This window comes from Ochlerotatus camptorhynchus, unplaced genomic scaffold (genome assembly GCF_037179485.1).
Source record: "Ochlerotatus camptorhynchus isolate MF236.1 unplaced genomic scaffold, CSIRO-AGI_Acam_v1.1 ptg000404l, whole genome shotgun sequence".
NCBI classification, from domain to species: Eukaryota; Metazoa; Arthropoda; class Insecta; order Diptera; family Culicidae; genus Ochlerotatus; species Ochlerotatus camptorhynchus.
Window position 1 is genome coordinate 1002059 of NW_027040890.1, and position 17289 is coordinate 1019347.

Sequence of the window (17289 nt, forward strand, 5' to 3'; positions counted from 1 at the left end):
GGGTTCCGGTGGACATCAGGAAAGGCTTGATTACCGCTTTGATTCCGGCGGACATCAGGAACGGCTTGGTGACCGGACGAGTTCCAGTGGATATCATTAATGGCTTGACCACCGGACAGGTTGCAGTGGACATCAAGAATGGTTTGACCACCGGATTGGTTCCGGCGGACATCAGGAAAGGCTTGATCGCAGGCTGGATTCCGGTAGAGATCAGGAGCGGCTTGGCCACTGAATTGGTTTCGGTGGACATCGAGAACGGTTTGACCACCGGATTGGTCCCGGCGGACATCAGGAAAGGCTTGATCGCAGGCTGGATTCCGGCAGAGATCAGCAACGGCTTGGCCACTGAATTGGTTTCGGTGGACATCGAGAACGGTTTGACCACCGGATTGGTTCCGGCGGACATCGACAACGGTTTGACCACCGGATTGGTTGCGGTAGACATCAGGAAGGGCTTGATCACAGGCTGGATTCCGGTGGAGATCAGGAACGGCTTGGCCACCGGCTGGATTGCGACGGACATCTGGAATGGCTTGACCACCGAATTGGTTTCGGCGGACATCGAGAATGGCTTGACCACCGAATTGGTTTCGGCGGACATCGATAATGGCTTGACCACCGGACGGATTCCGGTAGACATCACGAAGAGCTTAACCACCGGCTGGATTGCGGCGGACATCTGGAATGGCTTGACCACCGAATTGGTTTCGGCAGACATCGAGAATGGCTTGACCACCGAATTGGTTTCGGCAGACATCGAGAATGACTTGACCACCGGACGGATTCCAGCAGACATCGGGGACGGTTGGACCACCGGATAGGTTCTGGCGGCCCTCAGGAATGGCTTGATTACTGGAAGGATTCCGGTAGACATCGGGTAAGACATCAACACCGGATGGTTTCCGACGGGGATACAATTCAAGATCGGTCTGGTTCCAGTCGAGGTTAGGATTGTTTTCGGAACTTCACCAGCTGCGACGGACTTCGGTTCGATGGCTTGAAAGTCGTCTTGGAATAGCTTCGGATTGACTTCGGTTGTTTCGGGATGTTTAAACCGTTTCGGTTTTACATCCATGACTTGAGGTGAGTCCTTATTGACATGGCACTCGGTTGGTTCACTTGCCATGTTATTAGGCTTGACTTCTACGAACTTGGCTGAATTCTCGACGTAACGGTCCTCTGTCAATCCACGAGGAAGATAATTTGGCTTGCACGCAGAGTTGAGCTTAACATAGTCAGCTTCGGTTGGAACCTCATCTTCAATCGTACTTGTCAGCTTGGTTTCAGTATCGGCAGGATTACCGTAATCGGCCACACTGGCAGGTGGAGGTGAATCATCGACTAGCCGGACCTCGGTCGGTCCACAATGGGAGTTCAACGGCATAATCATGGGTTTCGCCTTCAAGAGTTCGGTTGGATTATCCACTTCAGTTGACTTCTTGATCGACTTCGTTTCGGTGGATTGATTCACAATCGTCTTCACATCGATGGTTTGGATCGGGTACGACATACGCTGCGGTGGCAACTTAATCGTCAATAACGTACATGGCAGTTCCATCGCGTGTGGAATCGGAACGGGCTGTTCCGTCATTCGAGTCATTGGTTGATTTTGGACGATCCGAGCGTATGGTTTGCTTGTGGCCGGTGATGGTGTTCGGTGTTGGTGGTGCCTGATATCGGTAGTTGGAAAGGCAAGCAGCAATGTTTCCAGCAGTATACAGGCCTCGGTGTAGAGATCATCGAAACGCAGGTAGTCCTCATCCTGCTCATCAAATCTCTCTGCAGAGATGGCGGTCATAATTCTGTTGTGCAACCATTGATACTCCTGGTAATACCGCTGGAGGTTCCTGGCGTGCCTGTTACACAGCACCGGATGCATGGTGATATCGGTTTCTTGCACTTCCTTCAGGATTCGCGTTACCTTCGCCTCTACTAAGCCACGAAGTACGATCAACCTTTCCACATCGGTCATCTTTGGAACGCGTAGTAAACTATCACACGCATGCGATTCACTTTTCGGAATATTGTTTTTCGCGAACGCGCTCACTCATATGATTCACTTTTTTGTATACTTCGCACACGATGCTGTCATCGGCAGCAGCGGAAGTAGTTTTGTTTGTTTGGTACTTGGCTAGCGTAGCACGTCCGTTTCTTTCGGTGGGAAATCGGCTTCGTTCCAGTTGGCAGGAACATCTATGCGTAAACTTTCACGGCGAAAGCTTCTTGGCTCGTGATCCGGCTCGAAGGACCAAATTATGTTCGGACTGGGAGGGAACTTTCCCTTTTGGTAGTGGACTGTATCGGCAGGGTGGTGGAGGAAGCAAGCGTCGATCGGAAATCAACTCGTAAGGGCTCTGAAAAGAGCTGGTGGGTTCGACGCTGCTCCAAACCAGGGATGTGTGCAAAATAAACTTGATCGGGACGGCTACGCTAACAACTGTTTATTCTCTCCTCTTTCTCTCTACAAATTCTGCTTCTACTGCTGCTGATGTTTGCTGGTGCTTGGTCGGAAAAGAACTCTTGTTTTGCACGGTGATGCATGCCTCTTTCAAAGCGGCGAGCGTTGATGTGGTCGTCGCTGATTGGTGGATGTTGTAGCCTATTGATGGTCTCGTTCTTCGCTGCTTGTTGGTCGTGTTCGTATCAGTTGACTTTCGGCGGAGACGGAACAAAAATGTTTAAAAAATGTGGATATCTTCCTGGGGGAGTTTTCGATCCCAGTATTAGTTTGGGTCAAGATATGAAAACATTTGGGTTTAAAACATAAATTAACCAATGTATAAGATGAAATGCAGTTTCTTGGTCTCTACAGCAAAAAAAAAAAATGATTAAACTAAATGATTCCATGAAGTACCCATTTTATTCATTCGATTCGGAATTGCAAATAAATTCATCATTTACCATGTCATCACAGGAGTGGAACTTTGGAACAGAAAGTGGCTCCACTTGTCATTTGCGAACACTAGCGAACCTAGCGGTAGAAGGCAACTTCTGCCTGCAGTTAAGATAGGCAGCATGCTATGATAGTGTGAGTGGACATAGAAAGCCCGTGTGGAACGCTACCACAACACATAGCTTGTTGAGCAGAAAAATTAACCATTTTTGATTCACCGATTTGTTTGCACTTCCCCTTCTGTTCTGTGATGTCATGATTACTGGTGATCAACATCACTGCTATCTGTTACAGATTGAGCCAGCTCCACTGAAAATCTATTTTCACTCACTGATACTGAGCTGCTCATTGCAGTGAGCATGTTTTCGTACTCAGTCTGCTTTTCCTGAAGCATTTAGATTCGTTGACCCATCACGGATGCAATGTTCAACAACTGCCGGTGGTCATCCTTAAGATCCTGTAACGATTTTACATAAGTCTTATTCACTGTGGCAGCTACCTGCAAATTCAATCTCGTCTTTTCCAAAAGAACTTAACTGTGCACAGGAACCGTGCTGAAAAGCCCAATAATATGCTGGGGAGGAGTTTGCCGCGTTAATTCATCACGCTTGTTCAAAGGTTTGCTGCAAATCCAGTTCGTCCAGCGTCCCTAATTGACGGCATCAGCGCTTAAATATCTTCCATCCCGCTTCTTTAGGCCTTCCTTTACTTGGTTTAGTGATGCTATTGATTATGTACCAGCACCGGTCTGTTGTCTGTGAGCGTAGCAGTTGGCTTTCAACTAGTTTTACTGTCACATCTTTCGTCAGCCAGTTCTGAAGTGTGTGTCCGTTAAACTTCGAAGGAGCAGTGCTGCGCTTGCTGACTTTATCGTAGTACACAATAAACTTATCGCGGTCATCATACGTCGTGGGTGGATCCCCTCACTTAAGTTCAACTGTTTCATCGGATGCTTCGGGGAAAATAACACCACGATGAATAAATTTCGAGCAGTATTGTCAAACTTTTCCCAGCACTTCTGGTTTTCGAACTTTTTCTCAAAAACTGTGGCTTTGAAACGATATTGCTTGTTGTTCTCTTTGGATCCACGCGGAAGCTCAGTAAGAACGCTTCGATTTCCAGATTTGTTCGCCTTTCGCTAAAATTTAACATTATTAATTCAGAACCATCAAAAGTCTAAATGTACTCACCCGTTTTGGTGGATTAGATGGTCCGGGGTTCAAAAGAGGATCTGCAGTACAATCATCATCACTCAGCCCATCGAATACAGGTTGTTCTTCGGATTCATCAAGGTATTCCATGGCGTAATCGATCAAATTACTGAAATCAAATTCATCCCCGGTCGGTTTCGGGCCATCCATATCGGTATCGTCGGGAGGAGTTGAACCAGTAGGTCGATTGTGTGGAATCGTATCGTTCGATCCACCAACAAAATCGCTGCCTTGGCCGGTATATCCTTCAAGTTCTGGGATCAGGTTTTCGCGGGGGACGTCTTCTTCGGTTGATTCATCCATTTTTGGGTACAATTTTCCGGTTCCGAGTAGCTTATAACGAACGATAATTGCTGCAACAAAGCAAATTTCTACCAACAGCTGCACAGAACTCTTGTCAAAACGTAAACATAAACAAAATTGTTTTGACTGGCATGGAGTCGCTTAACCAAATGACAGGTCAGGCTTCGTGTTCCTTCAATTTTTATTTTCAACATCTCCGTCCAGTCTACGACTCGGTCTACAATTCCAAACTTGTAGAAATAATACGCATCCCTCGGATCCTTGAGTACCGGTGGCTGTTATTTCTGGACATCACCCCCTTTGTCTTTATAGTTCTTCTCGGCCTCCATCACGGTCATCTCGTGCATCTCCACTACTTTTTCATCATGCACCTTTACCTCTTCCTCTGCTACCATATTGTTGGTGTCCAACGATGCACCTCCTGCCAATACACTAGCGTACGTACTGCTACCACTATGCCCTTCGTCCTGTTTTTGTTTTGGCTTTTCTGGTTGCTTCCGGACCTTCCGAAGGGGGTGTTTACTAATGTGTGACGAGCAATAACGTATAAGGGAAATGCGACGAGTTGGGTAGAGGGGATGATGTTGTTTCAAAATTTCGTGTGAGTTCTGCATGCTCCCTAAACATGTTTTGCCAAATCAGATATATTAATTGATCAAGGAATGGAAAAGACGAACTCAACACAAAAAGAGGTATTGAACCATGACCAAATTGAATAAACTTGATGATTAAAATTGAGTAAATGAACGTCCGCCGATCGAAACTTAAAACCAGACAATCACTTCCTCATTCATAGCGACTCATGATATGGCTACAGGTTCTTTGGAGAAGCCCCCGCATTAAACCATTCTGGATCAAGCCTCTTTCGATTCTCCATTGTGTACGAATTAATGACCGGTTACCAGCGCCTAGATCAGGTTTTTTTGCGAAGCACAAAACGCCCGTCTCATGCCCCATTGCTTGAAACTGACACTGAACCAATCTATAGTGAAGTGCATACACGAAAATACAAAATTGCATTAGACGCGTTCTCTTCTTGCTGCCACAAGTCAGTATCGGCAGTTTCGAACCGGTGTTATTATAGGGGGTTGTCCACATTCCACGTGGACAGCTTTTGGTAGGTACTAGACTCCCCTCCTCTTCCTCTTATACATTTGTATGGACCATGGGCATTTGCAAAAACCCTCCTCCGCCTAATCTTTCCACGTGGTATATGGACAGCCCCTAGGCAGGTACAGCTGAGCTTATGCAGTTATTATTCAGCCAACTTTGGCGATGAAGCATGGTATGGTATGGTACTGGTGTTGGGCTACTACAGCTCTTATTCAAGTTTGCCCGCACGCCGGCATCATTGCTCGATGATGATGTAAAGAAAACCTGCGCAAGAGTAAACTTTCAGAGTCGACGAAAAAAAGAGAAACGATGTATGTATTGCTGCACAGTTGATTGAACCGCAAGGCGTCACCGCTTGAGTAATGTCGAATGTCGTATATTTCTAGAAGAAGCTTATGCGAAGCTTGACCAGGCTGAATATTGTTGGCATGTGTTAGATCGAGACAATTAAATAAAATGATATATCAAAACTAAGATACGCAATGTTGTGCTTCAAGTTTAAACCAGGGTGACCACTGAACCAGAAAATACTGGAGAACTGGGAATCGAAAACAACCGGGAAATAATCGGGAATTTGATTGGAACCTAACTATATTTTGTATAAGTATTTTAATCGAATCCAGATTTCTTGAATATTTCTCTTGAAATGGGATACCAAAAATTAAGTTTGAGATTTAAAAATATTATAATATCATATTTTCTTAGATTATTCCGTTAAGAATCCTTATGAATGTTTAAGCCCCAAACTCGTGATTTTGTGTTAACTTCACAATCTAAAAAATCCTGTGGTAATTTGATGTCCGATGTCAAGCATTTTGAATATTTTTGTTACTTTTAAATTCTTGAAAACGTTTCATGTCACAGAATCTAGAATCTGTCTCCATGTATGGGATAATGAATTTACGACGGGCGAATGGAAATGTTTTCAAAGTTTGAAGCCTCTCACCACAACTCACTGTTACACTTTTCAGACGGTCACTCAATCTCATTGTCACCCTATTCAGGCATTTCTAGCCCTATAGCCAGGATAATGAAATTTGTGCTCCTTCGGAAAGTCACAATCTAGACACAATTTGTTAATCCTGGATCTTGAACTGTCAATGTCTGAATTTATCTTACGATATCTTTGAAAATTTCCCAAGGATTTCTTTAGGATTGTTCCAAAATGCCTTCAGAGTTACTTTCAGGATTTTCCTCAGTAATCTTATATTTCTTTCCGGTATTTCCTAGAAATTTACTTTCAAAGCAGTCTTAGTATTTTGTGCAGAAAACTTTGGGAACTCGCTGCAGAAACCTCTTGATATTCACGCTACTATTCACCTTCGTTTGCTTAATGATGTCCGAGATAATTTGCATTATTTTCTCTCTATAATTTAGTTGAACTATTCCTCAGAAATCTACTGGTATTTTTCTTACTCACTTACTTACTTACTTCCTTACTTACTTACTTACTTACTTACTTACTTACTTACTTACTTACTTACTTACTAATTTGCAGTATTTTCTCTCCATAATTTAGTTGAACTATTCCTCAGAAATCTACTGGTATTTTACTTACTTACTTACTTACTTACTTACTTACATACTTACGTATTCACTTACTTAATTTACTTACTTACTTACTTACTTACTTACTTACTTACTTACTTACTTACTTACTTACTTACTTACTTACTTACTTACTTACTTACTTACTTACTTACTTACTTACTTACTTACTTACTTACTTACTTACTTACTTACTTACTTACTTACTTACTTACTTACTTACTTACTTACGAACTCACTGCAGAAACCTCTTGATACTTACTTACTTACTTACTTACTTACTTACTTACTTACTTACTTACTTATTTACTTACTTACTTACGAACTCGCTGCAGAAACCTCTTGATATTCACGCTACTATTCACCTTCGTTTGCTTAATGATGCCCGAGATAATTTGCATTATTTTCTCTCCATAATTTAGTTGAACTATTCCTCAGAAATCTACTGGTATTTTACTTACTTACTTACTTACTTACTTCCTTACTTACTTACTTACTTACTTACATACTTAATTTACTTACTTACTTACTTACTTACTTACATACTTACTGACTTACTTTCTTACTTACTTACTTACTTACTTACTTACTTACTTACTTACTTACTAACTTACTAACTTATTTACTTACTTACTTACTTACTTACTTACTTACTTACTTACTTACTTACTTACTTACTTACTTACTTACTTACTTACTTACTTACTTACTTACTTACTTACTTACTTACTTACTTACTTACTTACTTACTTACTTACTTACTTACTTACTTACTTACTTACTTACTTACTTACTTACTTACTTACTCACTTACTTACTTACTTACTTACTTACTTACTTACTTACTTACTTACTTACTTACTTACTTACTTACTTACTTACTTATGTATCCTACCTCTAGTGTTGCATAGGGTTAACGTGCAAGATTTCCGATTTTGTCGTGACCTAGGCTCAGTTCAGATTCCAGTCGACTTCCTTTATGTCCTTGTTGAGGCTCCTCCACCATGAGCCCCTCGCTCTGCCTCTGCTGCGGTGTCCTGCCGAGTTTCAATCCAGTGCTTGCTTAAGATTTCATTTCCACCACTTCGTAGTGTGTGACCGACCCACCTCCACTTACGTTCTCGAATTTCTGTTGATATCGGTTTCTGATGACATCGACAATGGAGCTTAGCATTCGAGATCCATTTAGGTAAGTTGACTTATCTGGTTAGATCTCCATACAATTCGGAAACTCGCAAAAACAGCCCTAGTCATCTTGATTCGTGCACCGTCGCTCTTGGTACCACCAAAATATTGGAAACTTTCGACTGTCTCTACTGCTTGCCCCGCTACCGTAAAGATGGAAGGGTTGTCCGTGTTTACATCCAACGATTTGGTCTTGTTAACGTTGATAGTGAGACCCGCTGCAGAGCAGTGTTAGGCTAGGTCGTTGAGCTTACTCTGCATATCAGAGTACCGTTGTGCTAATAGCGCATCATCATCAGCCAAATCGAAGTCGTTGAGGTGGTCCATAGTGATCTCGTCAATAACGATGAGTAACAGTAGTGGTGATATTATACATCCTTGCCTCACGCCTGCAGGATAGGGTCGGATAAGGTTCCGTTATGTAGGACTCTACATGTGAAAGCCTCGGATGAGGTTAACGATTTTATCCGGGACGTCTCAGGGCGTCCCATAGATTTTCGTGACCATATGGGCCACACAAGATCTTCCGGGACGGAATTGTGCGTGCTGCCACCGGAGAGTCACGTCAATCTTCTACTATATCCGATTCAGGATAAGTACCGCACAGAACTTTGAGAACAACACACAGTAACATGATGCCTCGCCAGTTCTCACACACAGTAAGATCCCCCTTTTTGGGAACCTTTACTAAAACACTCTGCATCCAGTCGGCCGGAGAAGTCGCGATGTTCCAGATATTATAGAATAGTTGTTGAAACATTTGTACGGATAGCATTGGGTCAGCTTTGAGCATCTCTGCTAATGTGCGATTAACCCCGGGAGCATTGTTGGATTCCATACTTCGGATAGCAGCTTCGATCTCCTGTAGTGATGGGGCCTCGGACTTGACGCGAGTGATGCCCCACGATGATGATGGCTGGTTGGGTATCGAAACTTGTCGAAGTTGTTCGAAGTGCTCAAACCAACGTTAAAGCTGGTCAGTGAGGTCGGTAAGTAACTGTCCAGTCGCGTCTTTCACTGGCATCTTCGGATTCATCCATGGTCCACTCAGGCGCCGAGAGATATCGTAGAGAAGGCGGATATCGGCAGTTGTTTCGGCTTTCTCCCCTTCGTCGGCGCGCCTGCAAAAGCGTTCGACTTAATTATTGGCTCCTCTGGTTCTCGTCCGCTCTATCGCGGTTTTTGCTTCTCTACGTTCCTCAATCTACCACAAGGTGTCATCAGTGATCCACTCTTTTCGCCGAGTGCGCAGCTCACCCAGATTGTTCTCACATGTCTCGATAAATGCATTCCACTGTTCTTCTACGCTGCCACCTTCCGGAACATCCACTGCTCGGGTCTCAAGTTCTTCAACAAACGATATTTTCACAGCTTGATTTTATAATCGGCGTGTGTTGAATCGCCGTCAGAGTCTCTCCTCCCTCCGCTAGATGTGTGAAATGCATAGGCAGATCTCACGCGATGGTGATGGTCAGACGCGTTTATTTCGTACGTCAAGAAGGCTCCATCCCCAGTTTTTGCTGATCTATTTAATTTTCGGTATGTCCATCACGGGAGACCCACGTGACTATGTGCACTGGTCGATGAGGAAAGAGTGAGCCCCAATCGCCATGTCGTTATTGCCACCAAATTATGCGAACAGCTCAACTTTTTCGCTCATTTCTCCGAGATCATGGCGTCCCATTACCAAACTATTGGTATGTTCGTTAGAATTTAGAAAGTATTCTCGCAACATTTTCTTAGATTTCAACAGAATTTCAGTTCTATGGATCGCACCAAACATCGACAGCCAGATAAAGGAGAAGCTCAGAACCGGGGACAATTCCGTAACCCTTAGGAGATCGGTAGCAAAGCTGACTGGATTGTACCCAAACAAGTCTGCCAAAACAATGTTCGGTGTTCTCGGCAGAAGCAAAGGCTGTTCTTCATGCCGTCATGGTTCCTGCGGATCGCCTAATCCTGATCCTGCGAACTCCCACAGTGTTATTCAGGCCTTTTCTTGGGAGGTCACGGTCCACCTCATCCAGGGCATCCTGAAAGATGCGCCACCAAACACTGCCTACGCATGGATTCCCGGACACTGTGGGATCCCAGGGAACATCAAGGCGGACAACCTAGCCGGGTCAGGCCCATCTGGTCCTCGGTACTCGCACAAGGTGCCGTTGCAAGACGTGAAGAGATGGATCACTTCTACAGTTGGACAGCGTGGGCAACGGAATGGTCCAGTGCCAGACTTCCGTTTATTAGAAAAATTAAAGACGACATCGGAAAGTGGACGGACCTTGCAAACCTGCGAGACCAGATGATTTTTTCCAGACTCCGGGCAGGACACTCCCTAATCTCACTGGATTTCAGCGGAGGACCCTTCAGGAAGACCTGTGAATTCTGCCATATTCCTTCGACGGTGGAGCACGTGTTATGCGTATGTCCACAATTCGAGCATCTTCGTTGCCTCCACGGTCTGCCGCTAGCAAACGTGCCCTTAACTCAAGCAGTTGTACTGCGCTTTTTGAAGGCTGCGAAGCTATACTACAGGATTTAGCACCATCGATTCCTTCGGTCGTCTTGACATCCCCGCTAAACGGGGCTCCCAAGGACCTCCTATATAAATAGGAATTTGAGCGGGGTTCTCTCTATTTATACTCTTTAGTTTGACTATGATTGCCCTGAAAAGAACCTTGATATGAATTTTAGTTGGGACATATTCAGAAATTTAACTCTTGTGGAATATCTTGGTGGCCCTGAATAGGGCCCATGGTAGGCAGCTGGATCAGAAAATCGGACCGGACAATCCCATATTCTTCGGTTCAATATTTGGGCACTCGCAAGAGTCTCGCTAAAGCTCCTCCCCTTTTTAGTTTTTTCTCGTTAAACTCCTTCTCTCAACAAGTTGGTAAATCTTAGCTTTTAGGAGAAGGACGCTTAACACTTTTTTCGGTGAATATATGATCGTGTTTCCCGTCATGGTCCTTCTCTATGCCTGTTCAGATAAATTAGTACTTTTATTTATTTTCCCTACTGCGCTCTGCGCTAAATCGAACGTGTAGAAATAAGAAGATATGTCGGTTACATTTAAAATTCGATAAATATTTAATTGAATAGCTGGAAAAATCTTTACGATTAATCGTTAATTGAATAATAGGACTTTTAGGCATCCCTGGAAAATAGTGCAATTTCAAATTTTTTCTTGATTCTACACATTGTAGTTTCATTCTTATACCTGTGATCTTGACATTTTTACCTAGGGGATGAGTACTTAAGGGGGTTAGATTTTGATAGGTTCTTTAGTGGGAATGACACTGATAAAAACTGCACATTGTAGCCGAAATACGTATCTGTCATGGATACCAAAATGAATTGAGTGGAATTAAATGGAAGATAATCTTTTTTGCTGTTTTATTTAAAGCATTCCGCTAACAACCCAATTTCATTACTTTAATGTAATTTCATGTTTTTGTCGGTCCTTTGAAAATGTCGAACAGCAGAATTGCAAATAGCAAGTGTAACCCAAGAACCAAAGGCGGTGCGATGCTAGTTTTCATTGCTATGACGACGACTGAATCAAGGGCTTAGAAGCAGAGGGGTGAAAGTCAATTCTCTTCATCGATTTACCGTCAAGTTATTAACGAAACAGAAAGTCGATGAAGAGAATCGATCAAAATCACTTGCACCCCTGCTTCCAGTGAGCAAAATGTTACGAAATGTCATCCTTCCTATTTGCACACGCCCGAAGATCGGAGGCGAATGCCACTTCGGCTTGTTTCGTTTACTATCGACTCTCTGATGGCAGTGTTGGGGAAGCAGCAATACTTCATCGACAAGTTTCGTTTAGAAACGATTCTCTGATGACTGTGTTGGGGAAGCAACATAGACATGTAGGTAATTGGTGGATTTGTTAGTTATTTCGACGCTTTTGGACAATGCTTGACATTTACAACTTTTTCAATAGTGTCTTGTTGAAAATCAACAATTTAATCGATGCGTAGAAATAATTCTGATCGATTTATGATAAAATGATTGAAATTGGTCCAGGGGCAGCTGAGTAATTAACGTTCAAAATCTTTCATAATTTTGTTACATGTTCCATTTTTGGTTTTCACAAAGTGTACCCCCATATAGAAATCACAGACGTAGTCCTACGTCCAAAAGCAAGAACAAAATCCATTTTCTCTACAAAATGTAAGCCCTACAACAAAATTATTGAAACATTGGTATAAGGGAAGGTCTATGGGTACTTGTCTTTAAATCGTTTGACTAACTTCTCACAACCCGCACTATGTCTCGCCAAATGTTGACCTTGCGACAAGCTGATCGCTAACATAGCACCGTTGATTGTCAGTATTTACATGTTAAAGAGCGTAATGTCTACCGAGGAATAAATAAGACGAAACACACAAACGCATGCCACTATCAATCTACAATGTCAGGGCCACGCGACCGCGCATTCAATCGGCTACCGCTCGGTTGGCGGGAACATGTCCAGCTGAAAAACATGGGCTGGGTGTGGGAATGCACCATCCGTAAATCATTCCGTGTCAATAATGTTACACGACTCTCACCCTGCTTGTTTGCTTATTTGCCCCTGCCTAGTAGGTATTGAGGATGCTTCTTCAGTAGAATTTGTGGGGGTGGAATGGGGGGGGGGGGGGGCGCAGCTTTCCACAGACTCGTATAGTTCACCAGTACTAACACTATAATCCCATCGCCTTCATTGCAATTGTTGGCAGCTCAAGTGTACTTTATACATATTATAGCGAACTAATCAAGTGTCGAAGCAAACTCCCGTCGAACGTAATGTTGTTTTTGCGTTGTTCGTGTGCCATTTTGCAAAATTGCGCTCTATTGCTGTTATTTATTAAGCTTATCAAGCTGTCCTGGACCTGAAGATGCCTTGTCAGCTCATCTATAACCTATTTTTGTGCTTGCCTACTTCCGTGCCGTTCTATTACTGCGATCTTCCTACATATGAACTTTCCTTCTTTTCTCCACTCAATGTTATCTGTTATGACGAGACGTATAAAGGCTTATACGATAGATCTATGCGTTCTTGACAGTGAAAAATGGCTGTTATCAGCGGTAATATTCTCCCAACTCAAGTGGTTCGATAAACATTTCTGAACCTCATGCACCGGACGTGATATAATAGGTACTCAGTGCTCCACCACTGTCAGGTGGTTAACTGATAGATTGATTAGGGGGTCAATTTGTTGTTATTACTTTCGCTAATAATTTTCAGACATTTCCGTTATCTTTAGGTATCACGTTGCACTCGAGTTGGATTTGATTTTTGCATAACGTGCGTATTTTCCGGCAATGCTAAAATGTGGTGACAATCATTCGCCTACCTATCCTAACAAACTTTGTGCCATTTGTGATTTGTGCCTCGTTATCAGAATTTGAGAATGTATATTGTGGTGTGATATTTTCTATGGCGTGTTTCAAAAATGTGCGGCTAAAGTGCACTTCAACCCATTTGACTGATTATTTTTTGATATGAAATCGCAATTATCAATGTTATGGTTGAATCCAAGGATTTGGGATTATGCAGGATCTGTAACCATAAAGACCATGTTACTTATGATTTTTTTTTATAGGTACATGATGCTTAGAATGTCGTATTGTCGAAATAGCTTTCCCATTAGGGACCAATTGTAAATGACGTAGCATATTTTTTACCAATTTTGAAACATCTATCTCCCCCCTTCGTACACTCAAAAATATTCAAATCTAAATGGATTAAAAGTTAGGCTAAATCACAACTCTCCTTACTGACTTACCGACGCATAGCTCGGTATAAAGAGAGAGAGAGAATACGAACTTAGTATAAAAAGCGTTTATATACTACATAGAGAAATATACGTCCTAGGGGCATTCCCCTCTGAGCTTTAGGTCTAACATCAATTAAGTATGTCCAAGTCTCTCATAAGTATTTTTAAGCATTTTTAAGTATTTTAAGTTCTGGCTTACTTTAATCGTAGTGATCGGTTGCTAGTGTAGTTGTTTATAGTTGTATCACAGACAAACAGACTTAACTCTTTGAATAAGTTTTTCTTGAAAACATAGTATCTCAAAACATATGACCTCAGTAACGACATCTCTCGGGCTTCTCGCGGAAAACAAGCTTGCTCGCTAACTCGCAAACAGTATTGCCTAAAATTTCTATAGAATGTATAGAAACGTCAAAGTGATCCGATGCCAGCGCTACGGCGAGTAGTTCGCGGAACTGATAATATTCAAATCAACCGTTAAATGCGTGAACGAAGATATACAATGAAGTGTTACGTCTGTTTGTCTGTGGTTGTATATTACGTCAATATATTACTTTTCATCACATACTAAAGCATATTAATCAATACTAATTCCAACCTGTTCTAAATTCAATGAAGTGGTGTAATCAACAAAAAGAACCAATAAATGTCTTAGGAAAAGCCGGTGTCTAAAAAATCTCTTGTCCAGATTGTAGTGATATCTACATTGGTCAGACGAAAAGGACTTTGGAAAAAGGTTTAAGGAACAAATCGCAGAGGTAAAAATGCTAATTTAAATCCAAGGTTGCAAAACATATCTTTATAAATGGGCATCGTTTGACAAAGGATAATATTAATATCCTGCAGAGTTTATCTCCGCATTGAAAACTAAACGTACCAGAAAGTTTAGAAATATTTAAACATAATCCATCATCATTGCTTAAAGGGCGAACACGAAATTATTGCGACACCGAAAAAGTCATGCCAATTTTCTTATAATGTTTAGAATCAAACCAAAATTTTAGGGTAGTTTTATACATATATTTACTTCAAAAATCAAAAGAAAAGTTAATCGATGGAGCCTTGAGTGTAAAACTGAACGCATTTTCGCTTGATGCCCTCCATAAAAGTCTTTACAGTGTCATCCGGTACCAGTTTCTCAGTTTTTTTTTAACATTTTCTAAACATGTTCTTCTCGTCTTTGACTGTCTTCTTGCTCTTCCGAAGTTCCCGCTTCATTATTGCCCAGTACTGCTCCACCGGGCGCAGCTCCGGACAGTTTGGCGGATTCATGTCCTTTGGAACAAAATGGACAGAATTGGCCTCATACCACTCCAGGACACTTTTATAATAGTGGCATGATGCCAAATCTGGCCAAAGTAGCGGAGTTTTGTCGTGCTGCTGCAAGAACGGCAAAAGGCGCTTCTCGAGACACTCAGATTTGTAGATCTCGCCATTTACTGTGCCCTTTGTCACGAAAGGCTCACTCCTCAGTCCGCAAGAGCAGATGGCCTGCCAAATGAGATATTTGGAGCGAACTTCGACATTTTCTTCTTCTTAAATTTGTCGTCCACATCGAACTTGCTCTTGCCGGTGAAAAACTCCAACCCCGGAATTTGCTTAAAATCGGCTTTTATATACGTTTCGTCGTCCATCACACAGCAGCCATATTTTGTCAGCATCTTCTCGTAGAGCTTCCGTGCCCGAGTTTTAGCCGTCGATTGTTGCCGCTCATCGCGGTTTGGGAAGTTCTGTACATTGTATGTATGTAGTCCAGCTCTCTTCTTTGCATTCTGGACGTAGCTCTGCGACATGCCGATCTTTTAAGCCAAATCACGGCTTGAGACGTTGGGATTTCCTTTAATCATCCGCTTCACCTTTCCCTCCGTCTTTTTGTTCTCCGGTCCCGGTTTTCTTCCAGCTCCTTTGCCGTGGTCCAACGTCAATCGCTCTTGGAACCGCTTCAACACTCTGGAGACGGTTGAATGGTGAATGTTCAACATTTTTCCCAACTGCCGGTGCGACAGGTCAGGAAATTCCAGGTGTTTGGAAAGAATTTGTTCTCTCAACTCGCTTTGGTTCACCTCCATTTTCGTTGAATAGAAAAACACGACTTCGAGTTTGACAGCATGTACACAATACACATCAATGAGAAAGTGTGCAAAATTTGGTTGATTTTTACCCAATGGTAAAAAAGTTATGCCCTGTTGAATGTGTCGCAATAATTTCGTGTTCGCCCTTTAATAGAAGGAAGCGAATACTCGAGAATCTTTAGCATGCTGCCTAAAACCACACATTGTAGCATGCCTAAATTTAGGTACCAACCGGTTAGGTAAATGTGACATGGTTGTTGGATACCTGCTGATTTACAGTACTTAACGATTAGTATATAAATCGAGATACAATAAGGATTCTTCAGTCAAAACATTCGCTGCTTGAACGACGAGCAGTTCAGTTCGAGTTTTCATTCGCTCTGTCTAAATGTAATTACAAGTACTTGTAATTATGAATCGAGCGTTTGTTCGAGACAAAAGTTGAAAATCGGTCGCATCGTGTTAGTGTGCGTGCGCTGAGATGCGACGAATACGCGGGGAAAATCCTGGTGAAGGAACCTCAAAAAGTGGCGTACCTATTTCGAATAGATACGCCACTCTCCCCACCGATGAAGTATACAGCCGGCTGCGAAGGAAAAACGCATCAAAAAGAGAAGGAAGAACGCCAATCTGATGGTGCGAGTGGTCAAGATGATGTTGCCACGACGATGCCGAAAATATCAATGCTGTAGGTCGTGCAGCAAAAGTGAAGCTTCCCCCGTTGCTAGTGAAAAATGTTCACCTCAACGAACTCATTGATGAACTGGCGGCTCTGGGTGTGAAAGCGGAATACAAGTTGGGACGAGTCGGTACCAAAATGGTGCTTCAAACAAAAGCGGAGTACGATTTGGTCGTCGTACACCTCAAGAACGCCAGTACCGAATTTTTCACACATGACATCCCTGGTGAGAGGCCATTTAAAGTGGTTGTCAGAGGTCTCCCAAATTACGACCCGAAGCTGATCGAGGTCGAGATTAGAGACCGGTACAAGCTGGATACCATCGCGGTTTTCAGAATCTGGACTCCCTATTCTTGGTGCATTTCCCGAATGGCACGGTGACGCTAAACGCGTTGAAAGCCATCCGTTCAATCAACTCGAGCATCGTTCGATGGGAGCCATATCGTGGCGGCCATCGCGATGTGACAGAGTATCAGCGCTGTCTGAACTTTGGATACGGCACCCGTAACTGCCACAT

General features: G+C 42.9%; 1 protein-coding gene and 1 pseudogene across 4 annotated transcripts in view; one reads left to right on the top strand and one right to left on the bottom strand.

Moving 5' to 3' along the window:
- Positions 1–17289, top strand: part of Nagk (N-acetylglucosamine kinase) — a 50073-nt gene that overhangs the window by 13940 nt on the left and 18844 nt on the right. The window lies entirely within an intron of this gene.
- LOC135710852 (uncharacterized) lies at positions 2956–4407 on the bottom strand (annotated as a pseudogene).